This window comes from Myotis myotis, unplaced genomic scaffold (assembly GCF_014108235.1).
Source record: "Myotis myotis isolate mMyoMyo1 unplaced genomic scaffold, mMyoMyo1.p scaffold_m19_p_4, whole genome shotgun sequence".
Taxonomy (NCBI): Eukaryota; Metazoa; Chordata; class Mammalia; order Chiroptera; family Vespertilionidae; genus Myotis; species Myotis myotis.
Genome location: NW_023416346.1, coordinates 122,768,946 through 122,788,441, shown reverse-complemented (window position 1 = coordinate 122,788,441; position 19,496 = coordinate 122,768,946). Strand labels below are relative to the sequence as shown.

General features: G+C 40.0%; 1 protein-coding gene across 2 annotated transcripts in view; it reads left to right on the top strand.

The window, feature by feature from the left end:
• Positions 1-4,381: 4,381 nt before the first annotated feature.
• The window catches only part of CDKL5 (cyclin dependent kinase like 5), a 173,092-nt gene continuing 157,977 nt past the window's right edge, over positions 4,382-19,496 (top strand). The window contains exons 1-2 of one of the 2 annotated variants that reach the window (XM_036305037.1): positions 4,418-4,482; positions 18,816-18,976. The gene's annotated coding sequence lies outside the window, so the exon portion shown is untranslated. Of the gene's footprint in view, positions 4,483-18,815; positions 18,977-19,496 lie in introns of both variants that reach the window. The other variant, XM_036305036.1, reaches the window with a different exon arrangement.

Here is a 19,496-nt window from a genome sequence, read left to right as displayed (position 1 = left end):
ATGCTAGAATTACCCTCCATTATGTGCCCCGATTCTCGCTGTTATTTTCCTGCTGTTATCTATAAAATTAGCTGGCTCACTTATTACAAAGCCAAAGACAGCACATCTCCATTATCTTATTAGCTATTCCTCTTGAAATAAAAAGACCTTGTACATCAGTAACAGCATCCATTAGCACTGCCACATTCCAGCTCCCTGGATACCGCTGATCTCAGATGATCTGGGTATACTAGACTAAGGTAGACCAGAGAGTCCACAGCCACCCTGGTGGATTGAAAATGGTCATTTCAGGTGCCTTGAGTCACAAGCCTGGCAGATGATGATGGTGGAAAGGGTGGTTGTAGGAGGGGATGGAATTTAGTCAAACACAACATTTGAGTTTTAAACTGCTTTGATTTTTAATATTTGAAGAAGACCTAAGAGTTGTTAAAACTGTCCAAGATGTGAAGGGACATGAAAGGCAAATTTGCCATAAAAATATGGTTCAAAGTAGTGAATGAAGAAAAAGAAACTGCTTCAGTTTATAGTCCATGGAACTGAGCCTGCTCAATAACAGCTAATCCTTGTAAAGTCCTTACCATGGGCTAGGTACTCTGCTAAGCATTTCAAAAATAGTCACTCATCTAGACAGACCTATGAGGTGAGCACTGTTATTATCACCATTTTACAGAGGAGCAATTGAGCGATTTCCCAAAGGATATAACTAGAGGTGGCATTTGAATGTGAGTGATCTGGCTCCTGAGTCTATGGTTGTAGCCACTAAGCCAGTGATGGCGAACCTATGACACGCGTGTCAGAGGTGACACGTGAACTCACTTTTTTGGTTGATTTTTCTTTGTTAAATGGCATTTAAATATATAAAATAAATATCAAATATATAAGTCTTTGTTTTACTATGGTTGCAAATATCAAAAAGTTTCTATATGTGACACGGCACCAGAGTTAAGTTAGGGTTTTTCAAAATGCTGACACGCCGAGCTCAAAAGGTTTGCCATCACTGCACTAAGCTATACTGCCTTACCAACCATCCACTTTCATATGGCATTTTATTCTGGTGTGGTTCTCCCTTTTGGGTCTTTAGAGGCTGACATTTCTGTTCTTTCTACACTATTTGTGGTTAAACTTAGTGCCTGGAGGACAGGGATAGAGGTTTTAATAGTTTAAAATGACTTAAACTATTAAATGGATTTAATATTTCTCAAATGACATTTTCCCAAATGGTATGAACTTTAATAAAAACATGTGAGATCTGACAATCTGATTTAAACTCTGAGAAGGGCCAAGGAATAACTAATGCTCACCTTTTTTCTACAAACACTGTAAATTTACACAATGATTTGATTCTTAAGCTTTTCTTCTAGATATCTTGATTGCATTTTGAGGTCTAGGCCCAGATGGGCATTGCATAAATGCTTTTTGCCATTGCTTAGAAGGCTTATTGACTTGTCCCACATATATTCAGGATAAAAATGTCATACATCTTGATGTCCACCTGTTTATTTATCATTGGACCTCCTATGAGTAGAACGCATCTGTAGCAGGATGCTTCTGAGGCATCTAATAGAAACTCTGACTCAAACTGTTTTAAACCAAGGAAAAGGCAGAATTTGTTTAAGCAACTCAGTGATGTAATCATGAACCCAGCTAGTTTTTTTCTTTCTTTCTTTCTACTTTTCAACTCTGCCTTACTGAGTGTATAGACTTTGACCTAAGGCTGGTTTTCCTCCTAGTCATAAAAAAGCTGCCAGTGGCAGCCAGGGTACTTGCTTCCTTTTTCATCTAACCGGATAGACAGGGAAAACCTCTCTCTCAAACCATAGGATATTAAGTCCTCTCCTTTGTCTAATTGGGCCACACATAGAGTAACTAAGACTAATCAGCACCTACCACTCTGGAAGTGTGAACACAGTTTTAGCTTTATTAGAAGGAAGAAGGAGCAAATAGATGGTGGGGAGGCTCTGAAATTGTTTGTTCATTTAGAAAATTGTGACTGAACAAAGAATTTTGCAGAAAATCATGACTTTCGCAATAATGTACGTAGGGTTGCCAGAACTAGCATATAAAAATAGAGGATGCCCAGTGAAATTTGAATTTCAGATAAACAGCAAATAATTTTTTTATTATAAGTATGTGCACCTCTTTATACAAACACTAGAAATTTACACATTCATTTGGGTCTTAAGCTTTTCTCCTAGATCCTGATTGCATTATGAGATCTGAACCTAGAGGGGTATTTCAAAAAAATATTTTTGCAATGATTAGAAAGCATTTTTAGTCTTCTACCCTTCTCCCACATGTATCCAGGATAAAAACACATACTTATACTAAAAATTTTATTCATTGTTTATCTGAAATTCAAATTTAATGGGCTTCCTGTATTTTATCTGGCAACACTAAATGTAAGTAACATTCTTGACACGTAGCAGGCATTCATTCAGTGATATTAGTGTTCCTCCTACATAAGAAAAGAGCTCAGTTAAATGGCAGCACAGTACTTCTTATCTCTTACTAACCTTCTAGAAAAGATATAATTTTGATCAAAATTGCAGTTAACTGACCTGGATGTGGCTCCAAGAAACTCTTCACTGCTATTCAAAACCAAAATAAAACATACATTCCTAAGTAGAAGGTTATATTTGTGTATTAGGGATGGCACATTATAAAGCATCTAATATTACCACTTAAAACTAAATTGGACCTATATCAATGAGTATTTGGTTATTGATTTTTCCTTAACTTGTTCTGATTCTATACAGATAAACCATTCGTCATTTTATATACAGGGATGAAAATGGAGTGATTGCCTCAGGAATTCTGGCTCCATGTGGGTGAAGCTTGAGGTCACAGCACCTTTACTTTGCATCTGGAGGAGGCAGTAGACTTTGAAAAGCTCTGCTGCTGCCTCTGACTCCATTTTCCCTCACTGCTAATTCACTGTTCCTACCTGTAAAATTTTCCAATATGCTTCCTGAAAAGCTGAGGAGAAAGCAGGCACCTTTATTTCCTCATCAAATATTCACCATGTTATGAAAAAGAAAACCCTCTTGGCTTGGTGCAGAGTGGCCAAACCCAGCATATTGTTACATATTGTTACCAGATTCATGACAGGAATAGATTAAGTGAATTTTATTCAAGATATCTATTTCCCATTACAATACAGTACTGCATATTTCTAATTTGGTGGTTGCTATGACCTCATATATTGCTTGTATTCTGTGCTTTTCTGAAAAAACAAACAGCACAACAACACACAAACTATTTTTCTTCTTTGCTTTTTAAAGTGGAAATTATTATGCAGCTTTACATAAATTTGCCCCTGATGTCTTTTAAAAATTATTATTAATTTTCAAAAAGTGGCATTGGAAATGTATCTCCTTCCATTTCATCACCTCTTCATCCTCATTGGAAACCTGATCCATGGTAGGTATTAAGATCTTTACATCTCTACTGGCTGGGCGATGACTTCATTGCTTTCATGCCAGCTGGGGAATCTTGTGTGGTGGAGCATTAGACCGAAGCGGAGCTGTGGGTTGCTGCTGCTGCTGCTGCAACAACAGCCCTTTGCATGCATCCAGCTGCTGTGTAAGGAATCCTCAGGTTACTCGTTTTTTGCTCCTAATTCACCCGAGGGATCACAGGCTGATGGATGAGTGTATGTGTGAGTGTGTGTGTGTGTGTGTGTGTGTGTGTGTGTGTGTGCACGCGTCGCTGCAACAGTTGGACAACAGCAGCAATGGACTTCGATATTATTTTAAACCAACGACAGGGATAAACCGTCTTTTATCCTTTATTTTCAAGCAGTGCCTCGGTTCCCGCTGCAAATGTGCTGTCCCCGATTTTCCCGGACCCCCGTCCCCCCACACGTGTCCCTCCGGAGGGAGGCCAGGATAGCTGCGTTGCAGGCAGGATTCCCCTTTTTTTCCGCAGTGACAGGCGGATTCCCGGGCCTCCTCGGCCCTCCACCCCCGCAGCCGCCCCTTTCCCAGTCACGATCTTCCCCCCCTACCGCATCCCTCCCTCCCCAACAGCTCGCGGCTCGGGCCCCGCCCCTCGCAGCCACCCAGCGCAGGTTGCTAGGGCCCGGCGGGGCAGCAGAACGGGCGCGCGAGGAGGCGCGGCGCGCGTGCGCGCGCAGGCGAGCTTCCACAAGGAACCCGCGGTCTTCGGCTTCGAGGACCCGAGCCCGAGCGGAGCGGGCGGGGCGCGCGAGCACGAGCGCGAGCACGAGCGCGCTCTCCGCATTGGCTCCTGTGAGAAGTAGGCGAGGACTGAGGCGGGACCTGGCTGGGTCTGAGGAGCTTCCCCATTTGCCCGAATGGACGGCTGGGGCGGGGCAGTTAGCAAATTAGGCTGCGCGTTCGCTACTGCGAGAGGGCGGGGCTGGAGGTTTCGATTAGTTGTCGCTGCCGCTGGGGAAGGTAAAGCGGCGCCTGTGGCCTCAGGAGCTCTTGGGTCTCTGGCTGGAGGTGGGGGACTTGCCGGGTGAGTAGTCGCGCCGCCACCCGCCCGCCCTTGTCCATGCATCGGCCCGCGCCCACCCAACTTCTCCCTAGAGAGGGGACCCACCCGGTCCTCCCGGGCAGGCGTGAGAAGGGGCGGCGGCGCGGGTACCCCCTGGACAGGGCGACTCGGCGAGGGCGCCCCAGTCTGGAGTGGCCCCTTCTCAGCGCTCCATCGCACCCCCGGAAGGGATTCCCCGCCGAGGCTCTGGGGCTGTATTTTGGGGTGAGGAGACGAGAGGGTGTGAGGAGGGGCGACGAGTCGAGGCCGCCCCCCGGGGCTCCCCTCAGCGGCCGGTCTACGGCGCCCCCGCCGCCCCCGCGGCGCTAGCTCCCTCGGGCTTGCGGCGAGGGAAGCCCCTTCCGCGGGCGCCAAGGAGGAGCCTGCGCACCGGAGCCCCCGCCAGAGTTCCGAGCTAGCCCGGGACCCGCTGACCTTGGCTGCCCGAAAGGGTGGGCGAGAGACCCACCGCCTGCCCCGCGTCTCCATTAGCCTCCCCCGAACAAGTTTCACGCGTTGCTATGAAGTTCACGACTGGCATATTGGGTTGGGGGTGGGGGGGAAGCAAAATTGGCCCTTTCCCAGATCTTCGTACCCTTTGTACCCTCATAGAAATTAAATGCTGGGGTTTGGAATAATCTCCCAGAACGAACAGGTCCTGCTCGCATTGACTCGTCTTGTGCCCACGTTGGGGGAAAAAATAACCTGAACATATTTCAGTGTAAAGGCAGATCTTCCTTGAGCGTTTTGTTTTTCGCTTCACTTGAGTGTTAAAGCACAGATGCCTGAATAAGAAAAACCTAACCCTAGTATCTTAGATTAGACGGACGCTGTGATATTTAAGCAGTTGCAGCTCAGTGTTCTGTTTAACACAATCTATTTTAATTGGCTGAAATGTAAGCTGATTTTGGAAAGTCTCGCAGACACAGAATAATTTCTTTCCGTGCATCTGAATTAGGTTTGTTGGGACATAATGATTATGTAGTTAATGTGAAAGCTTACACAGATTAATTTGTTTGAGAGATTTGACTGAAGCAGGAGACATAAATATGTATCGAATAGGGTTCTCGTTTTAGGTAACATCTGCTGGAACATTTCCAGCTTGTTCCTTTCTTGCTGTAGGGTTACAAAAAAGGCATCTTTACCGAGGCAATTCGGAACTATATGTGAATGACATTTAGATGTAAATTTGTTTTTAATTCCTTTAAGGGTTTTAAGATTTATTCATAAAATGTGAAGAAGGTATGTTTACTTGTCTCTATGTTTAGTGTTGAAGGGGGGTAGTATAATCTTATATTTAACAACCCAATTAGAGTTTGTTAATACATGTTTAAAAGGTGTGTGCCTTTTTGGGAACATGATCGTTGAGTACCTTAGCAATGCTTTTAATTTCTTTATTAAAAATACTATTTTAGGTTTGAGCATTTTTGGCGTTGACACTGGAACAGGAGTAAGGAAGCCTGCAGCAGTATTACCAGTTTGACACCACCAGTGGGTGTTTCTGTTGACAAATGTAGAGAACATTTGGGAAGGATATCTTTTCTTTTCGGGGTTGGGGGGTGGAGGAAAGGTTGGAGGGGTGGAGGATGAAGGCGGAAGGAGCTAGAAGAGAGAAGCTGTAGAACTAAAGATGCCGGTACAGTGTGTATGCTGAGCATTTCGCAAGTACAAGGAAACCTAATTAGGGTAAAAAAAAATCAGTTTGGATGTATTAAATAATAGAACTCCAAAAGATGCATACTAAATAAAGTTAATCATTCCAAGAATGTTAAATAATCGACCATTTCAAAGGAGTTGGTGGGTCTTCAGTTGACAGGAGCATCAAATCCTTTTGAATTGTTTTGTCTTTTTTAACATAATGCAATGATTAATTTGATATGATTAATTTGATATATATATATGTTTAATATTTTGTTTGCTTATTTAGTATGTTTCCTAAACCCAATTGTTTTAAAAATAAAACTAGAAATAAGCATTCTTTCTCCAGAGAGGATTTCTTTTTATTCCTGCTCAGATTTATAATTTATTCATGATTTAGTGGTTTGGGGTAGGGATTTTTTTACCCCTTTATCTCAGGTTTTTGATTTTTACTTATTCAAGTTCCCTGGGCTAAATCTGCCATTATTTTCATTGTAATTTTCTTGGAGTTATTTAAACCAGAGTGTGGCATCTACACTGTGCCCTAGGGTTCTTAAAGAAAAGGCTCCCATTGAGGGAAATTGCCGGGCCATCTCACATAGATGAGTAATAGAAGGTTGACTGATTTTGAATCAGATGTATTCTGTTCTAAATATGCTGCATAGGGCTAAGGCAGTCTCATTTAATGAGAACCAAATTTTGTGTGGTATTTCTATTTTGAAGGTGCGGTATTGTTACATTACAAACTGAAATACAGAGGTGGAGAAATTTACTTCAAGTATGCTTTTACCCCCCCCCACCCTTGCTTCACCACTGTGTCCAAGAATCTGTGAGAGACTTTCAACAATAGTTGCATTGTTGGAAATGACAGTGGCTTCTGTTGCAGGAATTTAACCTTTCATTATGATTTATGTTTCAATTTACTTTGTGATAGAAAATTCAGTTATATTTGAGAATATGACTGTAGGAAATTTTAAGAAGGTGAGTAGAGAAAATAAGCCTTCTTCACTGTGTCTGTTGAAAATATCTTTTCTCCCTTCCATTTTAATAACTTTGGTGATTATCTGCTTTGTTTCTTCTAGCTATTAGAAGGTGTGCTGATTTAGTACTTTATTTTTGACAGTGCAGGGATATGACTTTTTCATGTAACGAATTGATGTCAAATAATAGCAGAAGGTATTTAAGAACAAATGAATTCACATGCATAGATCCAAAATGCGAGGGAAATCCTTTAGGTAACCCTTAACTTTGGTACAGGAACAGCAACATTTGAAGTTACTATTAAGTTGCTTTTTAAGTAGAAAAGGCTGTTTCCTCAGGATTTTATAATTTTAGATTATAAAGTTTTAATTTTTGGGGGGCAGTATCAAATTTCTTGGTAGAAGAGGAGAATCTCGAAGGTTCTTCATCATCTGATGATGGTGTCAGTTGGAACACATATTTCAATGTATGAAAATAATGCAGTTGAAAGACCACATTTGAACTTTTCATTTGGGAAGCTTTTCCAATTTACTTTCAAGCTTAACCTCAACGTTAGAATTTTTTATTGGTGATGCATCACTTTAGTGTTTGAATTCAAATTCTTGATAGTTTTTAGACTGTTTTCTTTATATAGAGCAGTGCATGAATGACTGGATTGCACAAAGGTCTGGCCTCATTTCTCATTTGAGTTTGTACACTTCTTAATACTGAGATCTGTTGTTGGGTATGGGAGCTGCGAGTGAGGACCTTCTACTTGAAGAGCCTTATAACATTTAGACAGTTCAGATTTGGGTATTAAAATAAATTTATTAGATTAAAAGTACCTAGCCCATTTAGGTCTCTGAAATTGTCATTTTGAATTATGCCCTTTATGTATTTAGAAATATTTGTGCTTAAGATAGTACTAATTAGGGTCAAATTTTGGGTATGGTCTCTCTTTTGGGCAGTCTTTGTAATAATTAAGTTATAATATTCTATTTATTGAGCCTTACTGAATACCAGATACTGTGGCAGATAATTTATTTGCGTGAATATATGAGTGTATGTGAATTCTCACGTCTCTTATCTTTTATTTCCTGTATGTACTTGACCAAATGGGCTCAGAGAGAGAAAATAATTTGCCAGATTACCCAGCTAGTCATCGTCAGAGGCAAAACTTCCATCCAAACCGGTCTGACTTGAACCTGTGTTCTTCAAAACCATGCTTTCTGCTTCTCTTTAGAATCTGATTCCACTCCTGGGGTGGCACTAAAGATATCAATATGCTTCCTGGTGTTCACAGGCTACATTGGCCAGACCACCTAACGTTTAATCACATGAGAGGCTGGACTCAGATCCATCAGTAGTGCTGGGTAGGACAACTGGAAGTGCAGACTTTTCTAACAGGGTCATTAGTTCTGTTTCTTCAAAAATGAAGGTTATACCAAATTATTTGCACCTAACATGAGCAGTTGTTTCTAGTTAACCACTTGGTATTTCATGTTTCTGCATGTTCCATTACACTTTTAACTGACTTTGATTATATTTGCTACACTAATAAAGGCTATGAAGATGTCTTTTATTTTTTTTAAATATGTTTTTATTGACTTTTAGAGAGAGAGGAAGGGAAAGGAATAAAGAGATAGAAACATTGATGAGAGAGGAGCATCATCAATCGGTGCCTCCTGCAGGATCCGTACTGGGGATCGAGCCTGCAACACTGGTGTGTGCCCTGACCAGGAATCCAACCAGCGACTTCTTGGTTCCTGGGTCAGTGTTCAACCACTGAGAAACACCAGCCAGGCTATGAAGATATTTCTTAAATTCAATTTTGTGGTTTGATGTATTCTTGAAGTAAAATGGCAGTCTTTACAAGTTGCAGATGGTATCTCTTCCGTAAATGTAATGACCTACCACTAATAAGTGAAGTAAAATCTAGCGGTGAAGTCTGCAGAGATACATTATTGTTCCTTAATGCAAAGAAGTTAGACTCTGACAAAATTTATTTTTACTTGAGCGTAGAATTTTCTACTACTTAAAGTCTCTTGTGATTGTGTGTGTGTGTGTACATGTACGTATGTATGTATGTATGTATGTATGTGTTTAAACAAGACCCATCACTAAGAAAGCTAAACAGTCACTTAGTCCAAAGGGACACACAGAGATCCATGTTATGGAGGAAAAGGACTTAATTTCCTATTCTGTAATTGATGAGAATCACTTTTGTGACTTTTTTGAGTTAGAAAGGAGTGATGAATATCATAGGATCTCAGGGCTGGAAATCATCTTGTCAAAGCAGGACAGTTATTCTACAAAGATGGGGCCTATACATAGTTGTGGATTTCTTTACTAAGTGTGGGTTTTCAGTAAGAATTTTTCACAGCTGTATCGAGGTGTACTTTACATACCATAAAATTTACCTGTTTTAAGTATCACTCAGTGATTTTTTAGGGTAAATTTATGGAGTTGAATAACCATCGCTACAGTCCTATTTTAGAACATTTCCATCAGCCTGAAAAGATCTCCCCTGCAACATGCATTTTTTTACCTTATTTACTTGCTTCCACCTAGACCCCTTTAACATCAGGCACTGATACATGAAATCATGTAGATCTTAAAAGATACCTTTTAAAAATATCTTATGCATATTATAATTTCTTAGTATTTTTTTTTGTATTTTCAAGAGTTTTTGCCTAAACATAGTACATAGTAGAATATAAAGGACAGTACAGCAAATGGTATAGATTTTGTTTTGGTCTTTTTTGTTTTGTTTTGTTTTCATTTTTTGTTTTGATCTTTTTAAACCAGCAAATAAAATACAATGGTCTTAATGATATGTTGGAAATGCGAGGGGGCGGGGGGGGGGATCAAGGTAAAAGTAACATAATTATTGGGCAAGAAAAAATTCCTTTAAGATTTAAGATCATGGGCAAAATATTTTTAAAAAATTTTAAGCCAATAACAATATTGTGCATTTTATTGTTTTAATTCCCCTTGAGAAATTCAGGCCATAGAGCAGACTTCATTCAATTCAGGTATTCGAACACCTTGTCTGCTTTCTGCATTGCTTCAGACTGGATTGTTGTGGGATTTGGAAACAGCTTAACCTGGAAGGTACTGTAGCTGCTTTTTCCTGTCTGCATCATTTTCTTTTTAGTTACCCTCAATGGTGGGCACCAATTCACTGTGCTCTCCTTTGCTAAGTGTACTAGGTGTAGATGGACACTGCTGATAAGATAGCTAAGGGATGTTAATTTTGGGGTATGCATAATAAAGGAATGCAATGGTTTGGTTGGAAGTAAAGTGTTTTGGAAACTCTAACTTTTCATTGCTTTTAGAGGAACATTTCTGGATGGAAAGAGATACTTGCAAGTGCCAGACAGGTAAATCAATAACTCCTTGTGTGGTAGTTTGTGTCTGGATTTTTAATAACAGACAGATTGCACATAGCACCACTAATAGTTTACTGAAAATTCAATCATAACTGGTTTGAAAAAGGTTACTTTTTTAAAAAACTGTTTAAGAGCTATGGCTGTGTGATTCTGTTGTTACTTTTGAGTTTTTTGTGGTGATTTTTGAAAGTAACAACTTGGTTTCTTGAAATTAAAATGTATGGATGAATACATTATGATTTCATGGTGTTTTTTTAAAGACTGTCTTAAATTATTTTAGGTAAGTTGCAGTTTTAGATCTCTTGTTATGCATAACGATTAGGTTCTTGGTAGTGTAAGATTGTATTATAATAATTAGATTAAGCACACACATAATCGTGTGATGTGGCAGATAAAAAATGGTGATAAGTAATAGTTGAAGAAAAATTTATTGACTTTAATTTGCTCAATTATCCCGATATTGCCCAAGAGTAGAAACTAGCTTCTTGATGAATAGAATCTCGTTCAGAGATTACAAAAGCTGGTTCAAGTGTGACGTATCCTAGAATTTATCCACACAGGCCACCCTGGTTTGTCAGCCTCTTGTGGGACGTATTAACTTTAATTGCTAGTTAATTATGATTAATAATATTACCACTAAAATTTAATAGTAGAATTTCACAGGAAAAGAAAAAGTTTCCTTTTAATTGTTAATAAATGAAACTAGTTGAGGTAGACAAAAGCTAATTTTGTGCAAATTGGTGTGTCATACTTTATCAATTATTTCTTTCTAAAATAACCTGCTTGTCCTAGATCCTGAGGATCTGTCCTTCATTTAGTAAATACTAATTGAGTGTCTACTATGTACCAGACTGTGATAGAGGTTGGATGGAATGATACATAAAAGGGAAGTAGGCCCTGCCCTCAAATAATTTACAGTATTTTTTTCTTATTTTTAATCCTCACCCAAAGGTATGTTTTTCATTGATTCCAGAGAGAGAAAGGAAGGGAGAGGGAGAGAAACATCCATTGGTTGCCTCTAGTACACAGCACCTCTACTGGGGATCGAATCCATGACCCTTTGGAGCATGGGATAATGTTCTGAACAACTGAGCCACACTGGCCAGGGCTAATTTACAGTCTTGAGGTGGAGGAGGAGAAGTACAAGGCACTATGGGAGTCTATAACAGGGTAGGGATGGGGTACCTGTCCTGGGGGGAGCAGATAGGAAGGCCATACCGAGGAGGTAACATTTAAGTGAGACCTAAAGACTGAGAAGGGCATGGTCTAGTTAAGAAAATAAGTTGTCCTGGCAGAAGGTGCAAATGCCTTTAGGTAAGGTAAGAGAGCTGGAGGCTTTTGAAAAGCAGAACCTTTTAAAGAACTGAAGAAATCCACAATGGCTGGAAAGTAGAGAAGCTGGTGATGAAGCAGAAGTAGGCAGGGGTCAGATCTTGAAAAGGCTTAATAAAGCCCAGCTGCTGGGTTTTTGAACTTGTCCTAAGTCTCCTAGGAAGCTATTGAAGGTTTTAAGCAGGGATGTGACATGAAATGAAATGCCACAAAAAAATAAGAGTTTTAGCTCAATGGGAACCTTGATAATTTACCAAAAAAGGTCAAATCTCTGCAAGGTAAAATATACTTCTCGAATATTATTAAAGTAAAGTTTTTGCAATTGCCTCCTTGATGGATTGTCATCTGTGATACTCTTTTCATTGTTTTTATAGGAATTACCTTTAATTTTCTGAAGGCTCCTCCTTTTCTTCACCATTTTGTTAACCTTATCTAGGAGTGCCACTTCTGTTTATAACTGATTTAAATATTTTTTTCTAACAGTTTTAGCTCTCTTCCATATTTAAACTTAAGACTCTGCTGCCCCCCCCCCCCCAAGATACCTTTAATCTGCTCAGGGTATTTAATGTTTTAATAAAATGTTACATTAAATATTAACATTAAATTTGCTTTATCTCCCCCCCCATACAATGTCTTAGGTCTAGTTTAATATTTTCAGCATTTATGCTATTCAAGGTTAATCAAATCTTATTTTGAGCTCCTACAATGTTTTTAGAAAATTTTATTAATGTTAAGATTACTAATCTTTAACAAGGGTACCACTTTCAAATCTGGTTCACATTCTGTGACCATGTCATCTCTCATATTAAACTGGTCTCTGCTGAGCTGCTTATGTTAAAGTGAGATTATATATATAAAACTATTGTAAAGGTACTATTTTACTCTCCTTCTGCAGTAACTACATGCTTAGTTCTTTTTTGGAAATCTTTAGCCATGCTGAACTTTTGCATGCCATGTTGATTGAACAAACAATCATTCGGGTCTTCCTTGGTATAATTTTCATAAGTTGTTAGTTTGTGCTTGTATGGAATACTGTTGCCCATTTTCCCCTCCACATATACAAAGAATATCCACAGCATCACCTCCTTCTTCAAATATTTCCTTTGAAATCTACATTTTGATGCAGCCTCTAACTTAGCTCACTTTGTCCTTGAGTTCTGAGGTTTTTCTGAACCATTTTATACCTGCTCTGTATTCTTGTTGCTTTCATCTTTTATTTTTTTCTTTTCCTGGTGATGATAACTTGAAGAGTTTGCAGTGGTTTATGTCATTATTTTTTTTCACTTTCTATCTAGCCCAGGACATTTATTTTAAAAGGGTTGCCTCATTTCAGATTTTAGACTTTGAAACTGATGTTTTTGTGCTAGTGGGTTCTCTGTCATTCAAAATGACTGCCCTTGATTTAGAGATGTGCTTTCAAGTCTGTCGCTCTGTGGAGGATTGGTAAAGGAAGGCCATACTTGTATTTCTTTGGCTGATTTTATGATAGGGGTAATGGTTTGGGTATCTTGGTGTCAAGTGTTATTCAGGCAACTTAAAGGGTGTCAGCATCATGGTAAGTGTTGGAGAAACAAAGCCAAGCTCTGTTGATGTGCTCTTATGGAGTTTGTAATCCAGCAGGAAACAGTGACTAAAGTACAGGATGATATGCATGTTCAGATGGAAACACAGGGTGCTGGTACTCTAGGCAAGAAGAGGTGCACTTGACACAGACTTAAGGGGACTGGGAAAGGCAATGATTCCTGAGTGTTTGTGAAGAGCCTTAAAGGAGGTCCAGAATGTCAGGTGGAGGGAAGCGGTTTCCTGGCAGATGGTATATTCAAAGACATGAATCTAAGAATGAGCATATAAAGCTGAGAGAATAGCGAAAAATAATGTGGATTTGTATATTGCATGCCTTGCTTTGATGCTTTTGCCCCAGCTACATCTTAGGGTCTTGATTTTCTTTATGGCCATCTTTTGTTTGTTTTTTTTTTCCTGTCCATTTTCGCTTTTACCTGAGAGTATAGGAAGGAAATAGGCCAGGAATTTAAATAGGGGGTAGGCCTCTGGAAAAATGGATAAGCAGATGGTAATGTTTTTCTACTGCAAGCTCCATGGAGGCATAGAGTGTTGACTGTTGCCTCAGCATCCAGCACATTTCCTGGCCCTTAGGAAATGCTCAATAAATGTTTCTCCTATGAAAGGTGTCTCCTTTTGCCCCCTTTCCATCTCATGTCAGTGCCTTCTTCCTTGTTCAGTGGCTTTTCTTCTCTGTCAGGTACCTACCTACCTAGTGGATCTTTCTCTCTAATCACCTTATATACATGCTTGCCCTATATCTAGTCACCAGGCATAACTGTGTTATAATTGGGTCCACATTACTGTATGACTGTGCTAAGCATACAAAGTTGCTAATGGCTCACTGTGGGGCTCCTGAAACTTCTACCAATGCTTACAGTATGGCAGACGAAGGGGAGGCCAAAGTTGACACCTATAAGGGTGACATTTCTTTGAGTTTTTTCATAATTTATTGCATGAATTCATTGAAGTTATGAGCTCTATTCCATAATAAACTCTGTGTGTGCATGCATATGTGTTTATATATATATCTGCATTGTATATTACTTGCCATTAAACAAAGTAGACATTCTATGAAGATGTTTGCTTACTTATCCTGTTGCTTTACACACCCCACATTACTGCTTATGTCCCTCGGATTGGGAAGCTGCTTTTAAGGGTGTTACTACATTGAGGTAAAATATTTGTCTTACAGAAAGGTCCTCCAGGGATGCAATGTCTTCACCAGAGAGTTTCCTGTACAGTAATAGCTGATTAGATGGAAAGTTTTGTTGTTGTTGTTTGTTTTTTATCATGGGTAGTAGACGATTAAATACCCTATGTTTTGGTAATTTCTCATATTATGGGTCCTACTTTCCCAGGAAACTCACATCCACAATCTTTTTTACAGCTAAGATAAAGTCTTGTGATCTAGGTTTGACCAGTCATTTATACAGAGTGAGACTTGTATGTAGAGGTGAGCATTGTGAGGTAGACATCATGTATAATTATAATTGAATTGATGACCTGGTGATCATATTGACAGGTGTGTTTTTTAAATATATTTTTATTGATTTCAGAGAGGAAGAGAGACAGAAACATCAATGATGAGAGAGAATCATCTATCAGCTGCCTCCTGCATGCCCCCTACTGGGGATGGAGTCCACAACCCACCTACCTACATACTGGGGATGTGCCCTGACTGGTAATCAAACCATGATCTCCTGGTTCATAGGTCAACGCTTAACCACTGAGAAACGCTGGCCAGGCAATGTGTGTTTGTTTTATAAGGCATGGCAGTGGCCGAGCTTACGGAATTCATTCTCAAGTGGTATTGGTGCTGAGTGGTGGCAATACTTTTTTTTTTGGTAAATCTGTCTTCCTGTTCTCTGATCATTGGGATTTGTGGTTAGATGTCTTATATTAATTTTGGAATATTTTCAGCTGATACCTCTTCAAATATTTTTTGTTCCATTCTCTTATTTCTGTGATTCCAGTTACGAGTATATTAGAACCTTTGATATTGTCCCACAGCTCTTGAATGTTCTGTTCTGTTCTATTGTTTTCTCTCAGTGTTTTGGTTGGAGTAATTTCTGTCGACCTGTCTTCTTTTCTTGGCTGAGTTGAGTCTACTGAAGAGTCCATTGAAGGCACTCTCATTTCTCTTAACAATGCTTTTCATTTTTAGTACTTTCATTTCATTCTTTCTTATAATTTCCATCTCTCTGCTGAATTATCCATCTGGTTTTGTATGTTGTTCTCCTTTTGGGTTAGAGCCCTAAATATGTTACTCATAGTATTTAAAGTTTCATTCTTGATATTTTCAACATCTGATTCTGTGTCTAGTTCTGGTATATTCTTTGTCTTTTGAGTATTGTGTTTTTCTTTGCCTTTTCTTATACCTTGTGATGTTTTTGTTGCAAGCCTGACCTATTTTGCAGAACATTAGAGACTAATGCACATTATTTTTATGTCTGTAAATGGGCATATCTTTCCTACTAGGCCTTTACTGCAATGCTTTGAATTAATTTAGTTAAGAGTTGGGCTAGGTTTGAATTTTGTTGTTGCTGTGGTTACCCTCAGTATACATCAGGCTTCAAATTCTCATGGAGATACTTTGTGCTTAGGCTAGGAGTTGATTTATTTTATTCTGAGTTTCAGGTCTCCCTTTTGAACTGTGCCTTAAAGAGGGTCTTCTTGTTTTGATCCTCCACTGGTAGTATTCTGCTATTTACTTGTTACTGGAAGTTGGTTAGCTTGGAGATGGGGAGTGGTGGTGGAGTGTGGTCTTTTGTTCTGATTAAACCTCAGGTTTAGGTGCCACAGTGTCCCAAGGTCTTGCCCCTCCCCAGGCTTTTTGGTGGGCTCAGGATGGAATCTCGTTCCTCTCCCAGGAGTAGGGTGCCTGCTTCTTTTCCCAATGGCAAAGAAAGCTTTAAGTGAGGATAGACTAGATTATTGGACTTGCTTTCACTGATACTAGCTTTTCTTTAGTGGAGATAGGGAGATAAAGATCTGGGTCAATTTCTTGCTCTTGAAGAACAACTGCAGTTCTCTTCCTCCAGGTCTGCAACACAATGGGCAATCCAAAGGGCTCTTTCTGTGAGTGCCTGGTGGGATTGGTGGAGGAAGATCCTGAAGAGCCGTTGGGATTTCCCCAATTTCTGCCACCCCCACCTGGGTGGTTTTACACTGCTCCTTTAGCAAGCCACATCAGAATTTGATCAATTTGTCAGTTATTATAGCTGAACTCCTCTTATCAGTCCAGTTGCACTATACCTCAAATGAGTACGCGGTTGTTTCCTCTCCTTGAAGGTCCTGCCTCTCTTAAGATTTTGAGCCAATTGGTTCTATGATGCATTTAAAGAAAGTCATGAATTTGAAATCCAGCTTTTTTTCATTGGAAGAGGGGCTGCTATATTTCTTCCAGTTTTCTTATTCCAGGGTGAAAGACAGAAGTTTGGTTACTCTTAAAATTTTAGCAGGCACATTTAACTTGGTCTAAGCTTAATTATTATTCTCATCCTCCTGAACAAGACAGATTTTAGAATGGTTTTTCTTTTAACCCGCACCCCCTCACCCATGTTAGTTATTTATGCTTTAGTTTTGCCTTGTATAGGCCACCTTAAGCCTATAAAAATAGTGAATATTTACTCATCAATATGTTTTTCAAATTTCTTTGCACACCATTCTTCATTTACCCCATTTTTAAACTTTTGGGTTCAGCTTCTTTCTTTATAAAGAATGTTCTCAAGTAGTTCTTTTACTAAATGCCTGTTAGTCAGCTTGGTCTTGGCCTTTTGAATGTCTTTATTTCACTTTTTCTCTTGATGATGTTGAGCTGGGTACAGAATTTTACAGTGACAGTTATTTTCTCCATTCTTGTGTTTTTGTTGCCAGTGGAAATGGGGTTCTTCCACCGAGTTGCAAGAAAAGCATTTTGGGGACCCATGAATGGGAGGATGAGGTGTAGTGGTAAGATTTATTGGAGTAGAAATAAAGGACTGTCCCCAGGTGCTCAGTGTCTCATTCACGACCAGGTGGCTCAGCTCTGTCCCACTGTGGAAGAAGCCCTGCCTTGTCTTCACCAAGGTGAGAAGAAGGGTCAGGGTCCAGAGATATTACGCCATTACCCGGTATTGGCAGGGCATCAGAGAGACTTTCGTAGTTCAGTTGAGTTCATGCCAAAGGTTAGTCCGGCTCAGTCTCTGCTCTTGTCTGGATAGCTTAGTCTCTGTTCCTGGCTGTGTTCCACTGGCACTGCACTGCTGCACCCAGACCTGAACTTGTAGCCCACCCAAGCTTGGACCCCTTACACTGCCAGCCTACACAGCTACAACAGACCTGCACTTGGAGCTGCACAGCTGCTATGGAGAGAGAGCATGTGCAAACAGGTGAATGAACAGGTACCTTGTGCCACCCAGACAGCCGTGGTTAAGCTTTGATTATATATATATTTTTTTTTTATATATATATTTTATTGATTTTTTACAGAGAGGAAGGGAGAGAGATAGAGAGTTAGAAACATCGATGAGAGAGAAACATCGATCAGCCGCCTCCTGCACATCTCCCACTGGGGACGTGCCCGCAACCCAGGCACATGCCCCCGACCGGAATCGAACCTGGGACCCTTCAGTCTGCAGGCCGACGCTCTATCCACTGAGCCAAACCGGTTTCGGCAAGCTTTGATTATATTACCTCAGGGTTGGGAAGGGGTAACCTTTCTTTCAAATTAAACAATCTCTTTTCTGGCTCTTCATAGATTTGTGTTGAGTCCTCCCTCTATCCAATCTGGCCTATTTTTCCAGATTAGATACTTCCCCTTTATGGTTATCAATGGTCATCATCTTGGCTCATAGTGCACATGCACCCAGCAGAGTAATTTCCCCTTTACAGGTTCTTCCCCATCTCCCCTTCCCCTTCTCCAGATAATCTGTGGGGAGCAGACTGGTGGTTCCCTGGAGAGATTAGAAAGCTAGTCCTTCCGCCCTGGGGAGTGGGAGCAGGGGGATGGATTATAATTTCCAGACTCAATCAGGCCAAGCCAGTCTTGCTCCCATCTCTCTCTTCCTCTTTTTGCTAATCCTCACCAGATTTCCATTGATTTTTTTTTAAAAGAGAGTGTGGAGGGAGAGAGAGAGAAACATCGATATGAGAGACACATTAACTGGTTGCCTCCTGCACGCACCCTGACTGTGGCAGGGGGAAGAACCTGCAACCCAGGTGCCTTTGACCAGGAACCCAGCACTCTTCAGTGTGCAGGCTGATGCTCTACCACTGAGCCATGAGCCACAACTTCGCCAGGCCTACCTCCTTTCTCTTTTGCTAACATTTTGACAAGCCTTGGTAATGAGTGGTCTTTAGTCAGTTCAAATGTAATTTCTTTGTACATAGGTAATTATCTCTTCTCTTGGGCTGCATTTAAGATGTTTCCTTGTTTTTTATCTTCTGCAGTTTCTTTGCAATATCTCTAGATATGGATTTATTTATGCTGCTTTTATTTGGTGTGCTCCCTTCAGCCTGAAGACTTGCATCATCTTCAATTGTGGAAAACTATCCTACTCATCATTTAAAATAACACTTCTCCATTTTCCGTATCTGGAACCATTATTTAGGTATGTGTTAGAGTTTTTCATTGTATCTTCCACTGTATTGCTTAAATTTTCTTTTAATATTTTTTATTTTTACTTCTGGGTGATTTCCTGACACCCATCTTACAATTCACTAATTTCTCTTTAGCTGTGTCTAGTCTATTGTCTAATCCATTTATTGAGAATTCTCACTAAAAACATTTGACTATATTTTTAAATGTAAAAATTTCAGTGTTTTTTTTCAAGACTGCATTTTCATTTTCAAATGTTCGTATGCTGTGAACATTTAAAAATAGAGTTATATTTGGATTATATTCTTAGCTGTAGTTCTTGAGGAATGAAATCTCCCATTCCCTCTCCTCCCTCCCTCCATATTTTGCTTGTTTCTTTTGTGGTTTGCAACATCTGACAATTTGGGAATTGTGTGATGGTGCCTGGTTTGCAGAATGTTCTTTTGGATGGCTTTGCATTTATCTCTGATGGGAGGGACCCTTTGGGTTCACTACTTCTGAAGTGTATCTTATCTGTTCTCAGATGGGTTTCT